The 15940-nt window shown below is 44.6% G+C and overlaps 1 pseudogene; it reads left to right on the forward strand.

Moving 5' to 3' along the window:
* The first annotated feature begins 12885 nt into the window (after window positions 1-12885).
* On the forward strand, window positions 12886-15615 carry LOC110152279 (transmembrane emp24 domain-containing protein 2 pseudogene; annotated as a pseudogene).
* The last annotated feature ends 325 nt before the right edge of the window (window positions 15616-15940 follow it).

Here is a 15940-nt window from a genome sequence, read left to right on the forward strand (position 1 = left end):
CTCAGGAGCACTGACCTCCGTCCACCTCCTCAGGGGCTGAAGACTTGCTAATCTGATGATGAAACAGTCCCAGACAATGACAGGTGGGAGGGGGGCTTTGTGCCTTGAAAGGTGCTATTTTTGGGTCCCCCACCTCTCTCTTGTTCTTTTCCATTCGCCTGACTCTGTAGAATTTGTAAATGGACACTTCTTCCTCTTTCATGTTGAGTCTAAGGAGCTGGATAGTTGGACCCCGTGGGGCTCTGCGGGTCGTCTCTCTCTTTACTCCCCTCCATAAGTGCTTCTGAACTTGTTAGTTCCTAGATCAAGTGTATGGGGAAGAGTGAGTCCAGTGAAGGTCTGTCTCAAGGAGAATCTACTCTGCATTTTTCACTCTTCTCAGAATGTCAGGCATTTGAGAGCTGTTCATAAGTTGTTTTAAAATGTTCATTCTGACTCTGCACCTTGCATGTACCTTCCTAGAATCTTGTAATAGGGACTGGATGTGATTGCAGGGCAGAAGTTGTCATTTCTGGGTCTCTGACCATATGAACAAGAATACAGGCAAAAACAATGATTACCCTTCCTCCTAATAATCACTCTGAGGCAGGAAGTCATCATGCGGTTATGGGTTCCAGCACTGAGTGGTTGCCACTGCTGGTGCTGATGGAGAAGGAACCAGGAGGGCAAGGAGAGACAGACAGTGAGCTGCCGGAAGCGAGGCTCTGGCAGTCACAATGCTGCCCAGCACGGAATGCCTGATGCAGCTTCCCTGCGTCACCTCTGAGAGTAATTCTTTGTGACCCAAGGTCCAGCTTCACCCAAGAGAGGGATAATTTATTTTTAATTTTTTAATTGGACGATAATTGCTTTCCAGTGTTGTGCTGGTTTCTGCCACACAACAATGCAAACCAATCACAATTACATCTCTAGCCCCTCCCTCTTGAGCCTCCCTTCCCCCTTGCCCTCCAACCCTCCAGGGTCATCACAAAATGCCAGGTTGGACTCCCCTGTGTTATATGGCAGCTTCCCACTAGCTATCTGTTTAACACGTGCTAGAGTATGCATGTGAATGCTACTTTCTCAATTTGTCCTACCCTGACTACCCTGTAGCTCAAACAGTAAAGGCTCTGTCTGCAATGTAGGAGACCCTGATTCAATCCCGGCGTCAGGAAGATCCTCTGGAGAAGGGAAAGGCAACCCACTCCAGTATTCTTGCCTGGAGAATTCCATGGACAGAGAAGCCTGGCAGACTACAGTCTGTGGTCGCAAAGAGTTGGACATGACTGAGCAACTAATATTTCACTTCATTTTACTTCTCCTTTCCCTGCTGGGTTCACACATCCGTTCTTTATATCTGCATCTCCATTCCTTCTCTGCAAATAGGATCATCAGTGCCATTTTTCTAGATTCCATATATATGTGTTAACATACAATATTTGTCTTTCTCTTTCTGACTTCACTCTGTATAATAGGTTCTAGGTCCATCCAGCTCATTAGCACTGACTCAAATTTATTCCTTTTTATGGCTGAGTATGATTTCATTGTATATACACATCACAACTTCTTTATCCATTCATCTGTCGATGGACATCTAGGTTGCTTCCACATCCTAGCTATTGTAAGTAGTACTATAATGAACACTGGGGTACATGTGTCTTTTTCAGTTATGGTTTTCTCAGGATGTATGCCCAGTACTGGGATTGCTGGGTCATATAGTAGCTTTATTCCCAGTTTGCTAAGAAATCTCCATACTGTTTTCCACAGTGGCTGTATCAATTTATATTCCCACCAACAGTGCAGTAGGGTTCCCTTTTATCCACATCCTCAGGAGAGGGACAGTTTAAGTGACACAAAACAAGATGTCAAGTGGAGAGAAGCAAGTTAAAAGATGGACTAGAGTTGAACTTTCCCCACCACTTGGGCAGGCAGGAGTGTTCCCTGACCAGTCACCCCACTCATGTGCATCGGCCATGACCCTCTCAGTAACTCCCTGAATCAAAAAGAAGCTCAGCAAAACCTCAGCAGTGCTGATAGAATGAGTACCATTCTATCAGGAGGTGATGCTTGGCTTTTATTAAGCCTCCTAAGTAAATGAGTTATCATTGGAGGAAGCAGCAGCGCGGGCATTATATTGTTATGAGCAGCAACCATCAAGTAAGTGGCCTCCAGACCCCCAGGCGGGCTCCCGGAGCTGACGGGTCTGTGGGCGTCTGTGCTGTGAGCCGCCTGCCGCCAGCTGCTCGTCTCCCTGCGGGGAGGCGGGGGATGTGGGCTGGCAGGGACGAGCTGCTCCAACAGGACAGCGATCAGCTGCTGCCAAGTCCCTCATTAGGGACTTCTCAACCTGGCCCTCCCTGGGCGGCAGCCAGTGTTCTCCTGCCGCCGAGGAGGGAGGTGAGGCAGAGGGAGCACCAAGTCCTGGAGTCAGCCAGGACCGAACCAGGACGGGGACGTGATGTTCCCGCTGTCTCCTACCGGCCCGTTCTGACGCGTGGCAGCCACTACCTGTGAGCAGTGGGCGGCACGTCCTCTGCCATCTCTCTCGTCACTTACTCCACTAATGAGCCTCTGGCCCAGGCGACTCGGAAAGTAATTGGCATGTCTTTGGTCCTGATGCTGGACTCACTGAGACGGGAGAATAGATGTCAGTGTGTAACAGTTTCATCTGCTTTAGTGAGGCAGATTTCCCTGGCTGTATCTGCATTTGTGTATAATATTGTATTCTTCACCCATCCAAGGATTATGGGGGTAGGACAAGAAAAATAGACACGGCGCTCAAAGATCAATACCTAGGACCTGAGGAAGCAGATAGAATCTGACCGTTGGAGGTACTTAGCAATATCCAGGTTTTAAAAAATATGATCTTTATAGTCCAGTTGTATTATTTCAATGTGTGTAATATTGTACACTCAGTTTGGGTCAACAAATGACATTTGTTAATGCACTTTTGACATGATAACTTTCCGTATATAGTCGTTTGTTGTCAGGGTGGATAACAGCACAAGTGGGTGGAGACATCCTCCCAAAGCAGTAACATCCAGATTTTGAGGAAGGAGGTCCAACATCATTTCTTGGAGATACTGATCTTTGGGCTGATGGTCTGACCACTGTTCCCTTGGAATGGGGCGGCTCAGGGCTGGAGGCAGGGGCTGGGGTGGAGCAGAGGTGTCTGTCTGCATAGAATAGGATCAGGATAAATAAACACTGTAGCTGCTCCAAGCTGCATCCTCCGTCCATCCTTGGGGAGAAACTGAGGCAGTTTAGCAGTTTTGCCAGGGCCAGAGAAAATCATAGCCTTTCTGTGTGTTCAGGTTTTCAGCATCAGAGGCCCTGGTTTGGATTTCACTTCTGCCCTCTTTATAAGAGATGTGACAGGAGACACAGGGCTCATCTAACTGCCCTTGGGGCCTGCAGCAAACAGGGCTGGAATACCCTGCACTGCCCCCCTGCATCCATCAGGCTTGGTCCAATACCCATTAGACCTTAGCAGATTGTCCACAGGTTCAGAACGATTACACAGGACTCTCTCTCTCATCTGAACATATCAAAGGAGTCTACAAAACTGAACAACGGTGGTGATCTCTTGTTTTTTTTTTTTTTTGCCCTCTTAGAAATCACTTTTTAAAAAAGTTAACACCAAGAAATGATTCCTTGGGTGAAATATGACGCACAACATTTCCCAAGATCCCTGATCATTCATCACAGATCAGGCCACAGGCAGCGTGGGCTCAGCTTCATCCGGAAACTTGCTTCAAGCCTAATTGTTTATTCATTGCAGGGATCATCAGGGTCCAAGAATGACAGGCAATGGGCCTAGTGTGAAGGATGTAGTGGGAGGGAGATGAGAGGAGTTTGTTATGTCTGCCTGCGTTACAGCAAGAAGGTTACTGCAGCCTGGAGACAGTTCTTGTATTTACTCTGTTAAGTGTTTGAATTTCCTCCATTGACTTGTGATTGAGATAAATGTGTTATATGTCTGTTAATGTCTTTTAAAAAATGAAAGAGCTCCCATATTCAGGGCATCGAGGCACTCAGAAAGGCCAGGCAGGACAGCACCTCAGAGAAGGGTGTGAGTGTCTGCTTGTCATTGCTGGGCCCCTACCCCCCAGCCTGACTGGGGCTCCAGGGCAGAGGAAATGGGGTGGTGGAAAGACTGTAAACCAGCGTGAGACAGTGATGCAATGAGGGAAGGGGCCAAGTTACTCTTGGTTGCATCCAAGTGTCCAAAGTATAAATCAGAGATTTACTAAGCTAATATGAGGGAAGGAAGAACCAGTCCCTAAGAAAGGAGTCAGCAGCAGATAACTGAGGGAGCTGAAGTCTCCATTTCATTATCTTGGGACTGGGAGCTGGGCTCCAACCTCAGTGGAGTTCCATCTAGTAACTTGGGACATGAACATAAGGCTGGGGCTTCCCAGGTAGCTCAGCGATAAAGACTCTACCTGCAGTGCAGGAGATGCAGAAGACGCGGGTTTGATCCCTGGGTCAGGAAGATCCCCTGGAGGAGGGCATGGCAACCCACTCCGGTATTGTTGCCTGGAGAATCCCATGGGCAGAGGAGCCTGATGGGCTACAGTCCATGGGGTTGCAAGGACTTGGACATGACTGAGCGACTTAGCACGCACACATGAGCTTAAGGCCTACTAAGTAGTCTGACCAGACAGTCTGGAGGTGAGCTAAGCACTGTTTGTTCCTTCTTAGACACAGGCAGTAGCACATCCTGATGGACCAGCTGCTGCAGAAGGAGCTCCTAAAACATTACCGTCTAGCCCATAAGCCTCAGACCCCGCAGCTGGGTCAAGCAGGATCAAGCAGCCTGCCCTGCAAAGGGAAGGAGAGAAAAGCCTCTCTCTCTTGCCTGGAATTGTCTCTGAGGTTAGCAGTGACTTCACTGAAGAGGTCTGAAAGGCCTCTCTCCTTCCCCCACACTGTGCTTCTGCATAGCACCCCTGCCTTCTTCAAATCTCCTCTCTTGGCACATTCCTCATTTTCTTTCTGTCTCTTTGGTGGCTTATTTGCCCTTCCCTGGATCTCTTTACTCTGCCCTGCCTTAATTGTCAGGCTCCCATCTGTTCTTGATCTGTTTCTCATCTCACTCTCCGATCTCTCTTTGGGTAATGTGGCTCATTCCTATGGCTCTTGTATTAATCAGCTGGGGCTGCCATAACAAATGATCACAACAGAATATTTGTTTCAACTGTAGAAATGGATGTTCTCACAGTTCTGGAGGCTACAAGTCCAAGATCAAGGTGCCAGCATGGTCATTTTCTGGTGAAGATTCTCTTCCTGGCTTGTACCCAGCAGCCTTCTTGCTGTGTCCTTACGTGGAGGAGAGAGAGAAAGAGTGCAAGCTCTCTGGTGTCTCCTCTTATATGGGCACTAATTCCATCGCAAGGGACCCAGCCTTGTGACTTCATTTAAACCTAATTCTTCCAAAGGCCCCATCTCCAAACCCCATCACGATGGGGCCTAAGGCTTCAATATATGAATTTCGGGGGGCATTCCAATTCATAGCAGCTCTTAGTGATTTCTTAATGCACATTCTTAGCCCAGAGTTCTCTTCTAAGCAATCCGTCTATATTTCTGACTGAAACAAATTGATACAGTTGGGATACATCAATTGAACTCCTGGGGATGTCATGGAACACATTATCTTCTGTTCAAACCAGCCCCTTCAGCCATGTCTCCTAGGGTAATTCATGGTAGCACACTTCTTTGGGGCACAGACTCCTCTCTTGGGGCACTTGGGTTTGATTTCCCTCTCAAGCCTGACATTGGGTGGTCCAGAGCAGCTGTCCATCCAGCTGCTTCTGAGCACAGCAGTTATTACAGTTGGCCCCCTCCCTCCATGACCACGGGTTCCATATCTGTGGATTCAATCAACCACAAATTTAAAATAGAAGAAAATTTCCAGAAAGTTCCAAAGAACAAAACTTGAATTTGCCACGCACAGGCAACTATTTAGCTAGCACATTCACATTGCGTTAGGTGTTATAAGTAATGTAGAGATGACTTAAAGTCTGCAGGAGGGTGTGAGTAGGTTATATGCAAATATTACGCCGTTTAAAATAAGAGATTTGAGCATCTTTGGGTTTTGGTATCCATGGGGGTCCTGGGAACAATCCCCCTGGAAACCGAGGGGTGACTGTAACATATACAAGACTGTGGCCACATCTCTTCCTTCTTTTTGTTTTTTGTGCTTGATCGCTCAGTCATGTCCAACTCTTTGCAACCCCATGGACTATAATCTCTGTCCATGGGGATTCTCCAGGCCAGAGTACTGGAGCAGGTAGCCTCTCCCTTCTCCAGGGGATCTTCCCAACCCAGGGATCGAACCCAGGTCTCCCACGTTGCTGGTAGATTCTTCACTATCTGAGTCACGAGGAAAGCTTTCTTCCTTCTACATAAGCTGATTGACTCTTTAAGCCTACTTCTCAACCCTAGCTTCATACTTTAAAAAATATGAATGCCTGGGCTCCACCCTAGGCCGATGAGTCCATCTCTCTGGGGAGGGGCCAATGGTTCTACAAGTTGCCCAGTGAGAGTGGGGAACTTAAGTCACTCCACCTGAGGACTCAGGTAATCTGTCTTGCGAATATTATAGCAGTAGTTTGGGGACCTGGAACAAGCTTCCAGGACTTACTCTGCATCTCTGCCTCCTCCCCTTTCTTTCCAGGTCATCCATGTCCTAAATCTTATTTCCTACCTTTGGCCCCGTTCCTCCCCTCTGGACTTGTCAACTCATCCCTATTCCTTGGGTTGACCATGGCAGCCTCTAAGGACTTTAACCTGCACCCCGTCTAGCACCTTATCCCCTGGTGGGCTGATCTGGTCTTGTTTAGCACCCCCTCCTCCCATCCCTCCATCACCAGGAAGGTCTAGAAAGTCCTTTGCTAGCCTCTTAAGGAATCACCAACATTACTGCACACACAGAGGATGTCTAATACACGCCGTTGCTGTCTGAGCCCGAAACTGATTCCGATTATTACTGAGTGATGCTGATAAATCCAGCAGCTATGTTTAATGATCCATTTCCTTCTTTTTTTGGGTAGCTTATTAGAAGAGGAAAGAAGAGGCCTGTGGCATTTGCTGGCGGAGATAGCCAATTTATTATCTGGCAGTTTTCCGTGCTCTGCTTTGGTGTAGACCACAGACAAGGGGCAGCGTGCCGGCCTCGGGGCTGGCTTGGACAAGAGTTTAATTTAGATTGTTGCGTCAGACTGTGTTTGCTTTCTGAAAACTGACTGCACTTTGAGACCCCCCCCTTAACAGCAGTAAATCTTAAGAATTCAGGATTAATAAGAACAAGGCAAGCAACACAGTAGAAAAATTGGCAAAGACAGAAACAAGCAATTCACAGAATAGGAAATAAAAAATAACCAATAGACAATTAAAGAACACTTACCATTCTAGTAATCAGTGAAATACAAATTAAAAGATAGTAAGAAAAAAAATAAAAGATAGTAAGAAATTTATTTCAATAAGTCAAAGATGTTAATAGACAAGTAATATAAAAAGAGATGCACACTGACCAAGAAACATAAAAAGATGCTCCTTGGCACTAGTCAGCAGGAAACTACAGATATAGAGACATCATTTCTCACCAGTCAGATTGGTGAAAATTACTAGTTGGCAAGGATACAGAGAAATAGATATACAAGGACATGTGATATACTGCAGGTGGGATTGTAAATTGTATTCTGGAGGGCAACTTATCAGTATATATCAAAAGTTTTATCAGCATATGTTAAAGTTTTCATCAATTTGAACATTTATTTTGCGTCAGAAGTGTTTTATAATTTCATTTTCTCCTGAAGCATCTTATCAGAGCAAGTTAGAACAACTGTAGGCTAATGAGTGATGTTTCAGTAAAACTTTATTTGGTGGTGCTCAGTCATTCAGTCATGTCTGACTCTTTGCAACCTCATAGACTATAGCCTGCCAAGCTCCTCTGTTCATGGGATTTTCCAGGCAAGAATGCTGGGGTGGGTTGCCATTTTCTTCTTCAGGGGATCTTCCTGACCCAGGGATCGAACCCATATCTCTTGTGTCTCCTGCATTAACAGGAGGGTTCTTTACCACTGTGCCACCTGTGTATTTCATATAATTTGCACATATCATTATATATCATTCTTCTTTTGATTTCCTCCCCAAAAACATTTAAAAAAGTAAAAACCAATCTAATCTTGGGGTGGTGGTTTGATCACCAAGTCATGTCCGACCCTTGCGACCCCATGGACTGTAGCCCGCCTGTCCGTGAGATTTCCCAGGCAAGAATATTGGAGTGGGTTGCTGTTGCCTTCTTCAGGGGATCTTCCTGACCCAGGGATTGAACCCACATCCCTGCTTGGCAGACAGATTCTTTATTGCTGAGCCACAAGAGAAGCCTTGGGGGCTGTACAAAAACAGATAGTGGGTTGGATTTGGCCTGTAGGGCTTAATTTGCCAAACCTTGTTTTATATTATTACTTGATTCTTAAAAATTAGAAATTGCTGTAACACTATTTAAAGCTAACTTTAAAAACTAACCATTACCCAAAACAAAACATTAAAGATCAACTTCAAAGCAAGCAAGTTCTGTTCTATTTTTGAATTTATTATTTGTTAAACAAATGCAAGTGTTTTAAAAATTCTATCTTATGATCCATTCTCATGCATTCTTTCCCTGGAATTAGTCCCCAAGTCCATTTGTATTGTCACTCCTGTTCATAATTCATGGATTAGTATCAAACCAGGACAGCTGATGAACAGCTGGGGGAGTTCACTCATAATGTCATAGCCGTGGCCCAGATCTGGTTGCCAAGCACCAGACTGGTCAGCATCTGGATGGTGGGCATGGTCTCGTTTCAACTTCCCTGGTGGCTTGGCAGTGAAGAATCGACCTGCAAGGCAGGAGATGTGGATTCAATCTCTGGGTCAGGAAGATCCCCTGGAGAAGGAAATGGCAACCCATTCCAGTATTCTTGCCTGGGAAATCCCATGGACAGAGGAGCCTGGTGGGCTACAGAGACCACGGGGGTCAGAACTATTTCTGAACTTTGAACAAAATTTCATGTGATGCAACTAAACAGGAAGAAACAGGAAGCAGATCTTCATGGGACTGAGGTTAAGCTTCTTGAGTTTATATGCAGTCAGTCAGTGAAGCTGAAATTCTTTCACATATTATTTGTAATAATTCAAAAGCAGTATGATGATATGGCAAGTAGGTATAGGGGAGCCAAGAGGTTTTGTTTTTGTGTGGTATGTCTCTCTTGTTAGTGACTTGAAGAACATTGCTGAGGCTAATCTCTACTCTTTATTACATGACTGGTTAACACCAAAAGACAGGTATGATCCAGGACCCTCTTTACCTAAACTACGGACTTGCAGACATGGTTACCTTTCATATCCACCATCTCACTGACCTCTGAGAAAGGCTATTCTTGAGTTTATATGAAATCTTGCCTTTTGTCCAAATCTTGCCCGTTTGTATGGATAGGACAACGCTCCTCAATTTTTTCATTTACTGGATTATGCCTGCTTGCTGTTAGACTTCCATGGATGGAGCATAGCAACAGTTGTGGAGTGTGTATATTTGGAGGAAATAGTTACAGGTGAGGGCCCCTTTCTACCCTGGCTCAAAATACCCACATCTGAGTCATAATCATACACATAATCCATTGTGTACGCCCCGATCTTTTATGCATCATCTTGATAATTTGATTAGTCTTGTAAGGGCATGTTTCCTCTCCTGTAATCATTCAGTCAAGCACTCAAGCTCTGGACATTGGTTGGGTGGGCAGCATCAAGCTGTGTACATGAGATCAAAGAGCTTAGCAGCGAGTAATCAGTGAGCCTGGGTCACTGCAGGTTGTCCATCAGTCAGCTACCTCTTGAAGGGAAGACTGAGAAACCCTTGTTCCCTCTCCTGCAGCACTTAGATGGTGCCCACATCGACTTCTCCAGGATTGCCTTTGTCATTCAGAGAAGCAGCCGTGTTGTGGGACCAAAACGGATCCCAGAGTGGAGGTGAGGTTTTTTTTTTTTTTTTTGCTGTCAGTGGTAAACAGCTGCTTTATTTTAATGAACTCCATGGCCATAGCTAGATCGCTCAAGTCAGCGTGAGTAGCCTTTGTCCATGAGGGCATTATAGATCCATTGTATAGCTCACTTCAGACATCCTCATGGGAACAGGCTCTGCCTATCATGGCAGTCTGAGTTGTCCTAGTCCTGTTGTATCTGAGCTTCTTGAACTTTTCTCCACTTCTGCTGCCCGGAGCTTATCATTCTCAAGGTCAGATTGAGAAAGATTTAAAACCACGTTAAAACTTTTAACTGTGTATATCTTTTGCCCAGCCATTTTACTTCCTAGAATTTATTGTAACAAAATGTTTACAAATACATGGCTATTTGTTGTATTATTATTATTAATAAAAATTAGAAATAATCTAAATATCCATCATCATGAAAGTGAAAGTTGCTCAGTCATGTCCGACTCTTTACCATCCATGGAATTTTCCAGGCCAGAATACTGGAGCAGTTAGCCTTTCCCTTCTCCAGGGTATCTTCCCAACCCAGGAATTGAACTAGGGTCTCTTGCATTGCAGGTAGATTCTTTACCAACTGAGCTGAAGGGAGAACTTATCCATCATTATGGGAGTGCTTAAATGAACAATGCGAAAATATAGGGAATGTTACACAACATATGCTGAGTATGAGGTAGACCTAAGGGTCTCTAAAGTTGCTTGAACAGTATCGGAAATCTATTGTTGAGTGAACAAAAGGAAAGTCACAGTTCAATGGGTATAATCTGATGTCATTTCTGTAAAGTAAAAATGATCAGTGATGACAAAGTCAAACTATATTCTCTGATAAGTATGTGTGAAACCCAAGCATAGAAACATGTCTATAATATTCAAGCCAAATTGGCAGTGATGGTTATTTCTGTGAAGAGATTGGGATTTAGAGATTCTGGGAAAGAGTTAGCTCTAAGGGTCATTTAATATTTTTGCTTTGGGGATGTATTTGTGCTTATTTGTATAATTAAAAGCAAATAATAACTTTTAAAAGTAAAATGAATGAAATGAGAGAGGGATTAAAAAAGAACTCAATGTTGAGAAACAGGCAGTTTTGTGGACACCGCCCTACCCTCCGCATGTACAGACAGCCCCATAGAGACCCCCCATGCCGCCCCAGCACCCTCCACTCAGATTATCCAGGCCCGTTCAGGAACCACGTGCCTACAGGGGCGCCAGTTCTTGGCTGGAAAGTCAAGAGAGAGATGGTGATGATAATTGACTTTGTTTAGCCCGAGGGACACGAAGGATGGGAAGGAGATGCAAGAAAGGAAAAAAAGAACTTTTCCTGTACCCATGTTAGGTTTATTGACTGGGGTGCTGCAAATTAGATAGTCAAAAGAGAGAGTAACAGGAGAGAAAGAATCAGAAGCTTGTTCCTGTGTGCATCTGAGTACGCATAGGGGAAAACTCAGTGATGAGCAACTGATAGGGGTTAGAGCTTGGGCCCATAATAGCACCTTAACGAAAGAACAGTGAATTTGTGGAGAAGCAACAAATAAAGGAAAGGGATTTGTGCTTCTTGTGTGTTAGTTGCTCAGTCATGTCCAACGCTTTGCAACCCCATGGAGTGAAGCCTGCCAGGCTCCTCTGTCCATGGAATTCTGGATTCAGAATACTGGAGTGGGTTGCCATTCCCTTCTCCAGGGGATCTCCCTGACCAGGGATGGAACCTGGGTCTCCTGCATTGCAGGCAGACTCTTCACCATTTGTCACCAGGGAAGCCCAAAACAACCTTACACAACAACAAACTGACAAAAATGAATTCACTTCAACTGAGCTGATACCTGCTTGAATATATTATTGTATTCAAAAACTCTCAGTACTGATCTATAATATTGTGTATTCACAAAGCGTATGTTGTTATGGACACAGAAGATAATCAAATCCTTGTCTCCTTTAAAAAGAAATAAAACATAAAAATAAACTGAGTGTTCCATGGTCTGTGTACTTCACCCTCTAATGTTCTGCCTGACTCTCAGCAACACTGGTCGGTAGTTTTGTTCCAAAATTTCCATGTATCCAAAGTAGTCACTCATTCGAGACCCATGCAGCGCTGCTTCTTTTAGGAAAACCGGCAGATCCTGAGTCTGAGTGTGCTGTAGAATGTCTTGTTGTAGATGTTTGAATATAGCTAAACAGACATACACTTGATAATCTGGGCCAAGGAAAACACAGGTAGCAATGCAATGGCAGATTTCTATCCAATCTAAATAGTTCCCAAAACACTGAGTTATCCATTGCAGGCAAATCTCTGAGGGTGCAAAACCAGACATGTGAAAAGCTGAAAAGTGGCACCTTCGCTTTCAGAAAGTGGCATTTGGTGCAGCAAATTGTAGGCAGGTGAATACGTAGGGGAAACTAATGGAAGATGAGGGCTGTTTTCACGTGGTCTGTTATGTAGCTGCCACTGGAGCTGTCTCTGAGGTGAATCTGGAATTGTCTCCAGTGATTAAGAATTGTGCTGCACTTCCTGGCAGAAGGAGAGGGAGGGCGGAGATTTTATTTCTCAAGTCTGTTTCTTCTCAGTTGTCTTCAGCTCAAAACAATCCTTGTTATAGAGGCATATTCTGGGGTGGCACACTCTCAACTCCTTCAGAGATAATCTAAGGAAAAAGACCTGAGACCTTGTGTGCTGAGAGAGAAATAAAGGCGCCACTCTCAAGTATGAGGAAGGCAGTGCTGTGGGCAGACTTATCTTCATAACCCCTATTCCCAAGAGCCTTCATAGTCACAGTTTCCAGACCTACAGCGTTTAGCAGGGCTTGATGATCTTTCTCTCACTGGCTCTGGCTCTGTAGTCTGACGCATATAGGCAGGACAGGCGGCAGGCCCGCTCTCTGCGGTCATGGAAGTCTGGCCTCACCGTGACCCCGCTCCTCACTGCACTGCGCTCTTGAAACGGGGGCGTGGTTTGAGCGGCCCTGCTCGCGAGTCCTGGAGCTGGCGCGGAGGAGCCTGGTCCTCTGCTGCCCTCTGCCGCACAAAGGCAGAACTGCACGTTGTCTGGGGGCTCACCTTTCCAAGGCGCAACTGCGATGCTCCAACAGCCACCAAGCGGTGGCTGGCTGGTTTCGACCTTTTAACTTTCTTAACTTTTTAAAAGACTTTTAACTTTTTTTTAAACTTTGGGTGGTTTTTAACTTTTCTTTTTTTTTTTTTTCCTTGTGAACCAATATTTATTTACAAGGCATCATACAATTACTACTACAGGTATTTCCCTTGGTGGTCCAGTGGCTAAGATTCAGTGCTCCCAATGCAGGGGTCCAGTTTCAATCTCCAGTCAGGGAACTCGATCCCACAGGAGGCAACTCAGAGTTTCCATGCTACAACTAAAGACCCCACATGCTGCAACTAAGACCGAGCGCAGATACATAAATGCTTTTAAAAAAATTACCACTACATACTTCTAAGAGAAGTTTCCTTTTATTTTTTTATTTTTAGTATGATCACATTTGTATCTCTTTCTTAAAGTTTTATTTTATTGGCCATGCCACACAGCATGTGGGACCCAAGCTCCCTGACTAAGGATCGAACCCACACTTCCAACAGTGGAAGTATGGAACCTTAACCACTGGACCACCAGGGAAGTCTTTCTCCTTTTATTTTTGTTAAATATACAATGTAGCTTCTTACTGATCCCAAGAAGACTTCTCTCTGCTCACTTTCCTAATAAAATCACTCCATGTGTATTCATTCTAGCCTGTGTTAACTCTTAATAGACTCTTATGTGTCCTAATCTTGGCAAATTTTGATCAAAGCTTTAGAAGTATATTTTTGATGACCTGAAACACATTTCAAAAATAATCTCAGGATACAGGAAAGACAAATTCAGAAAAGAAAACACAATTGAAATTCTGTGTGTCTTTAAACCAGGGGAGCTCCCAGACTTCAGTCAGTTAGACATTCTCAGATAGTTCACACACTAATACAGATTTATTTTAGTTTAAAAAAAAAAAAAAGAAAACAATTTTTTTCCTGCCACTGAAAAATAAAAGACAAAACAATCAAAGAAATCAGGCAAAAGATGACTGTTCTGTGAAGTTAAAGATTAAATTTGACTATAATCCGTGACTATAACTTCAGCAGTAGTGATGATAATAATTTTGGGGGCATCCCTTAGCAATCCTTAAGAAAAGCCTCTAAGTTTCAAAGAATGAAAGCACACTTGCTCAGTATAAAAACTGAGTATAAAGGAGCCAGAAATCATGCTGGAGAGAAAAGTCCATTATGCGCCTCAGTTTTCATGCTCCTTAGTTTGCTGCTCTCATGTCACATGGCCTGCATACCTTTAAATCTTCAGGCAGATATTGTATGTGCCCAGCCAGTCTGGCAGACACATTTAATCTCAGGCTGAAAAACTTACTCAGGATGGTCCACTCAAAGCCATCTTGTTCTAAGACTCACCGACACAGAGATCAGACTTTGGGGTTGCCAAGGGGGAAGGGGAAGGAGAGGGATAGACTGGAAGTTTGGGGTTGGCAGAGGCAAACTATTATATACAGGATGGACAAATAACAAGGTCCTACTGTATAGCACAGGAAAGTGAAAGAAAGTGAAGTCGCTCAGTTGTGTCTGACTCTTTGCGATCCCATGGACTGTAGCCCACCAGGCTCCTCTGTCCATGGGATTCTCCAGGCGAGAATGCTGGAATGGGTTGCCATTTCCTTCTCCAGGTTTTTAACTTTTCATCCAGATGTTTCAGCTGGCGATTTTTGTTATTGGAAATTCCTTTACTTTCTCTAGTTCTAGTATTCTAATTTCTTTTGTACATAATGCATGATTATATACGGAGTTTCAGTGGACTGAATGGGCCCCTCGAAATTCTTACGTTGAACGTCTAATTTTGAGTGGCGGCGGCAGCGACGTCGGCGGCTCCGGAGGCCGCAGTCCGGGTCCTGGCTTCGGCCCCAGCCCCACCGTGGTGACGCTTTGCTGAGCCGCCCTCCTGGCCACGAGCTACGTCGTCAGCATTGACGCGCATGCAGAGGATGCTTCTTCGTTCGAGCGGGTCACCTCGGGCACCAAGATGGGCCTCATCTTCACGGTGGCCGAGGGCGGCTTCCTGGACATCGACGTGGAGATTACAGGACCTGATAATAAAGGAATTTATAAAGGAGGCCGGGAGTCCAGTGGGAAGCACACATTTGCTGCTCACATGGATGGAACACACAAGTTTTGTTTTAGCAGTAGGATGTCTACCATGACTCCAAAGATAGTGATGTTCACCAGTGATATCGGGGAAGCCCCCAAAAGACAAGATATGGAAACAGAAGCTCACCAGAACAAGCTAGAAGAAAGGATTAATGAGCTCGCAGTGGCGATGACAGCTGTGAAGCGTGAACAGGAATACATGGAAGTTGGAGAGAGAATACGCAGAGCAATCAATGACAACACAAACAGCAGACTGGTCCTTTGGTCCTTCTTTGAAGCTCTTTTTCTAGTTGCCATGACACTGGGACAGATCTACTACCTGAAGAGATTCTTCGAAGTCCGAAGGGTTGTTTAAAAGCCTTTTCCCCATAATCCCAAATTCATAATTCACTGTTTACCAAACATCTTGGTCATAATAATGTCATTAGTTTCTATGTTTTTATTTTCTGAACTGTATCTTCACAGCTTATGTTTCTTTGTGATTAATAGATATTGGGGGAAAACACTTTTTTAGGAAAGCTGTAGTGAAAATTTGACATTTGTTTGGCATAAATTCATATTTGAATTCTGCCTCCATTATACAGGCCCTCCCCAAACTCAAACACTGTAAGCTGAATATAGGTGTAGAGTCCTTAGTTTTCTTTCATCTTGTTTTCATTATAAAATACAGGTTGTTCAGGATAGTACTTTACTGCTGCTGCTGCTGCTGAGTCGCTTCAGTCGTGTCTGACTCTGTGCGACCCCATGGA

The sequence above is a fragment of the Odocoileus virginianus genome, chromosome 14, assembly GCF_023699985.2.
Source record: "Odocoileus virginianus isolate 20LAN1187 ecotype Illinois chromosome 14, Ovbor_1.2, whole genome shotgun sequence".
Lineage (NCBI taxonomy): Eukaryota > Metazoa > Chordata > Mammalia > Artiodactyla > Cervidae > Odocoileus > Odocoileus virginianus.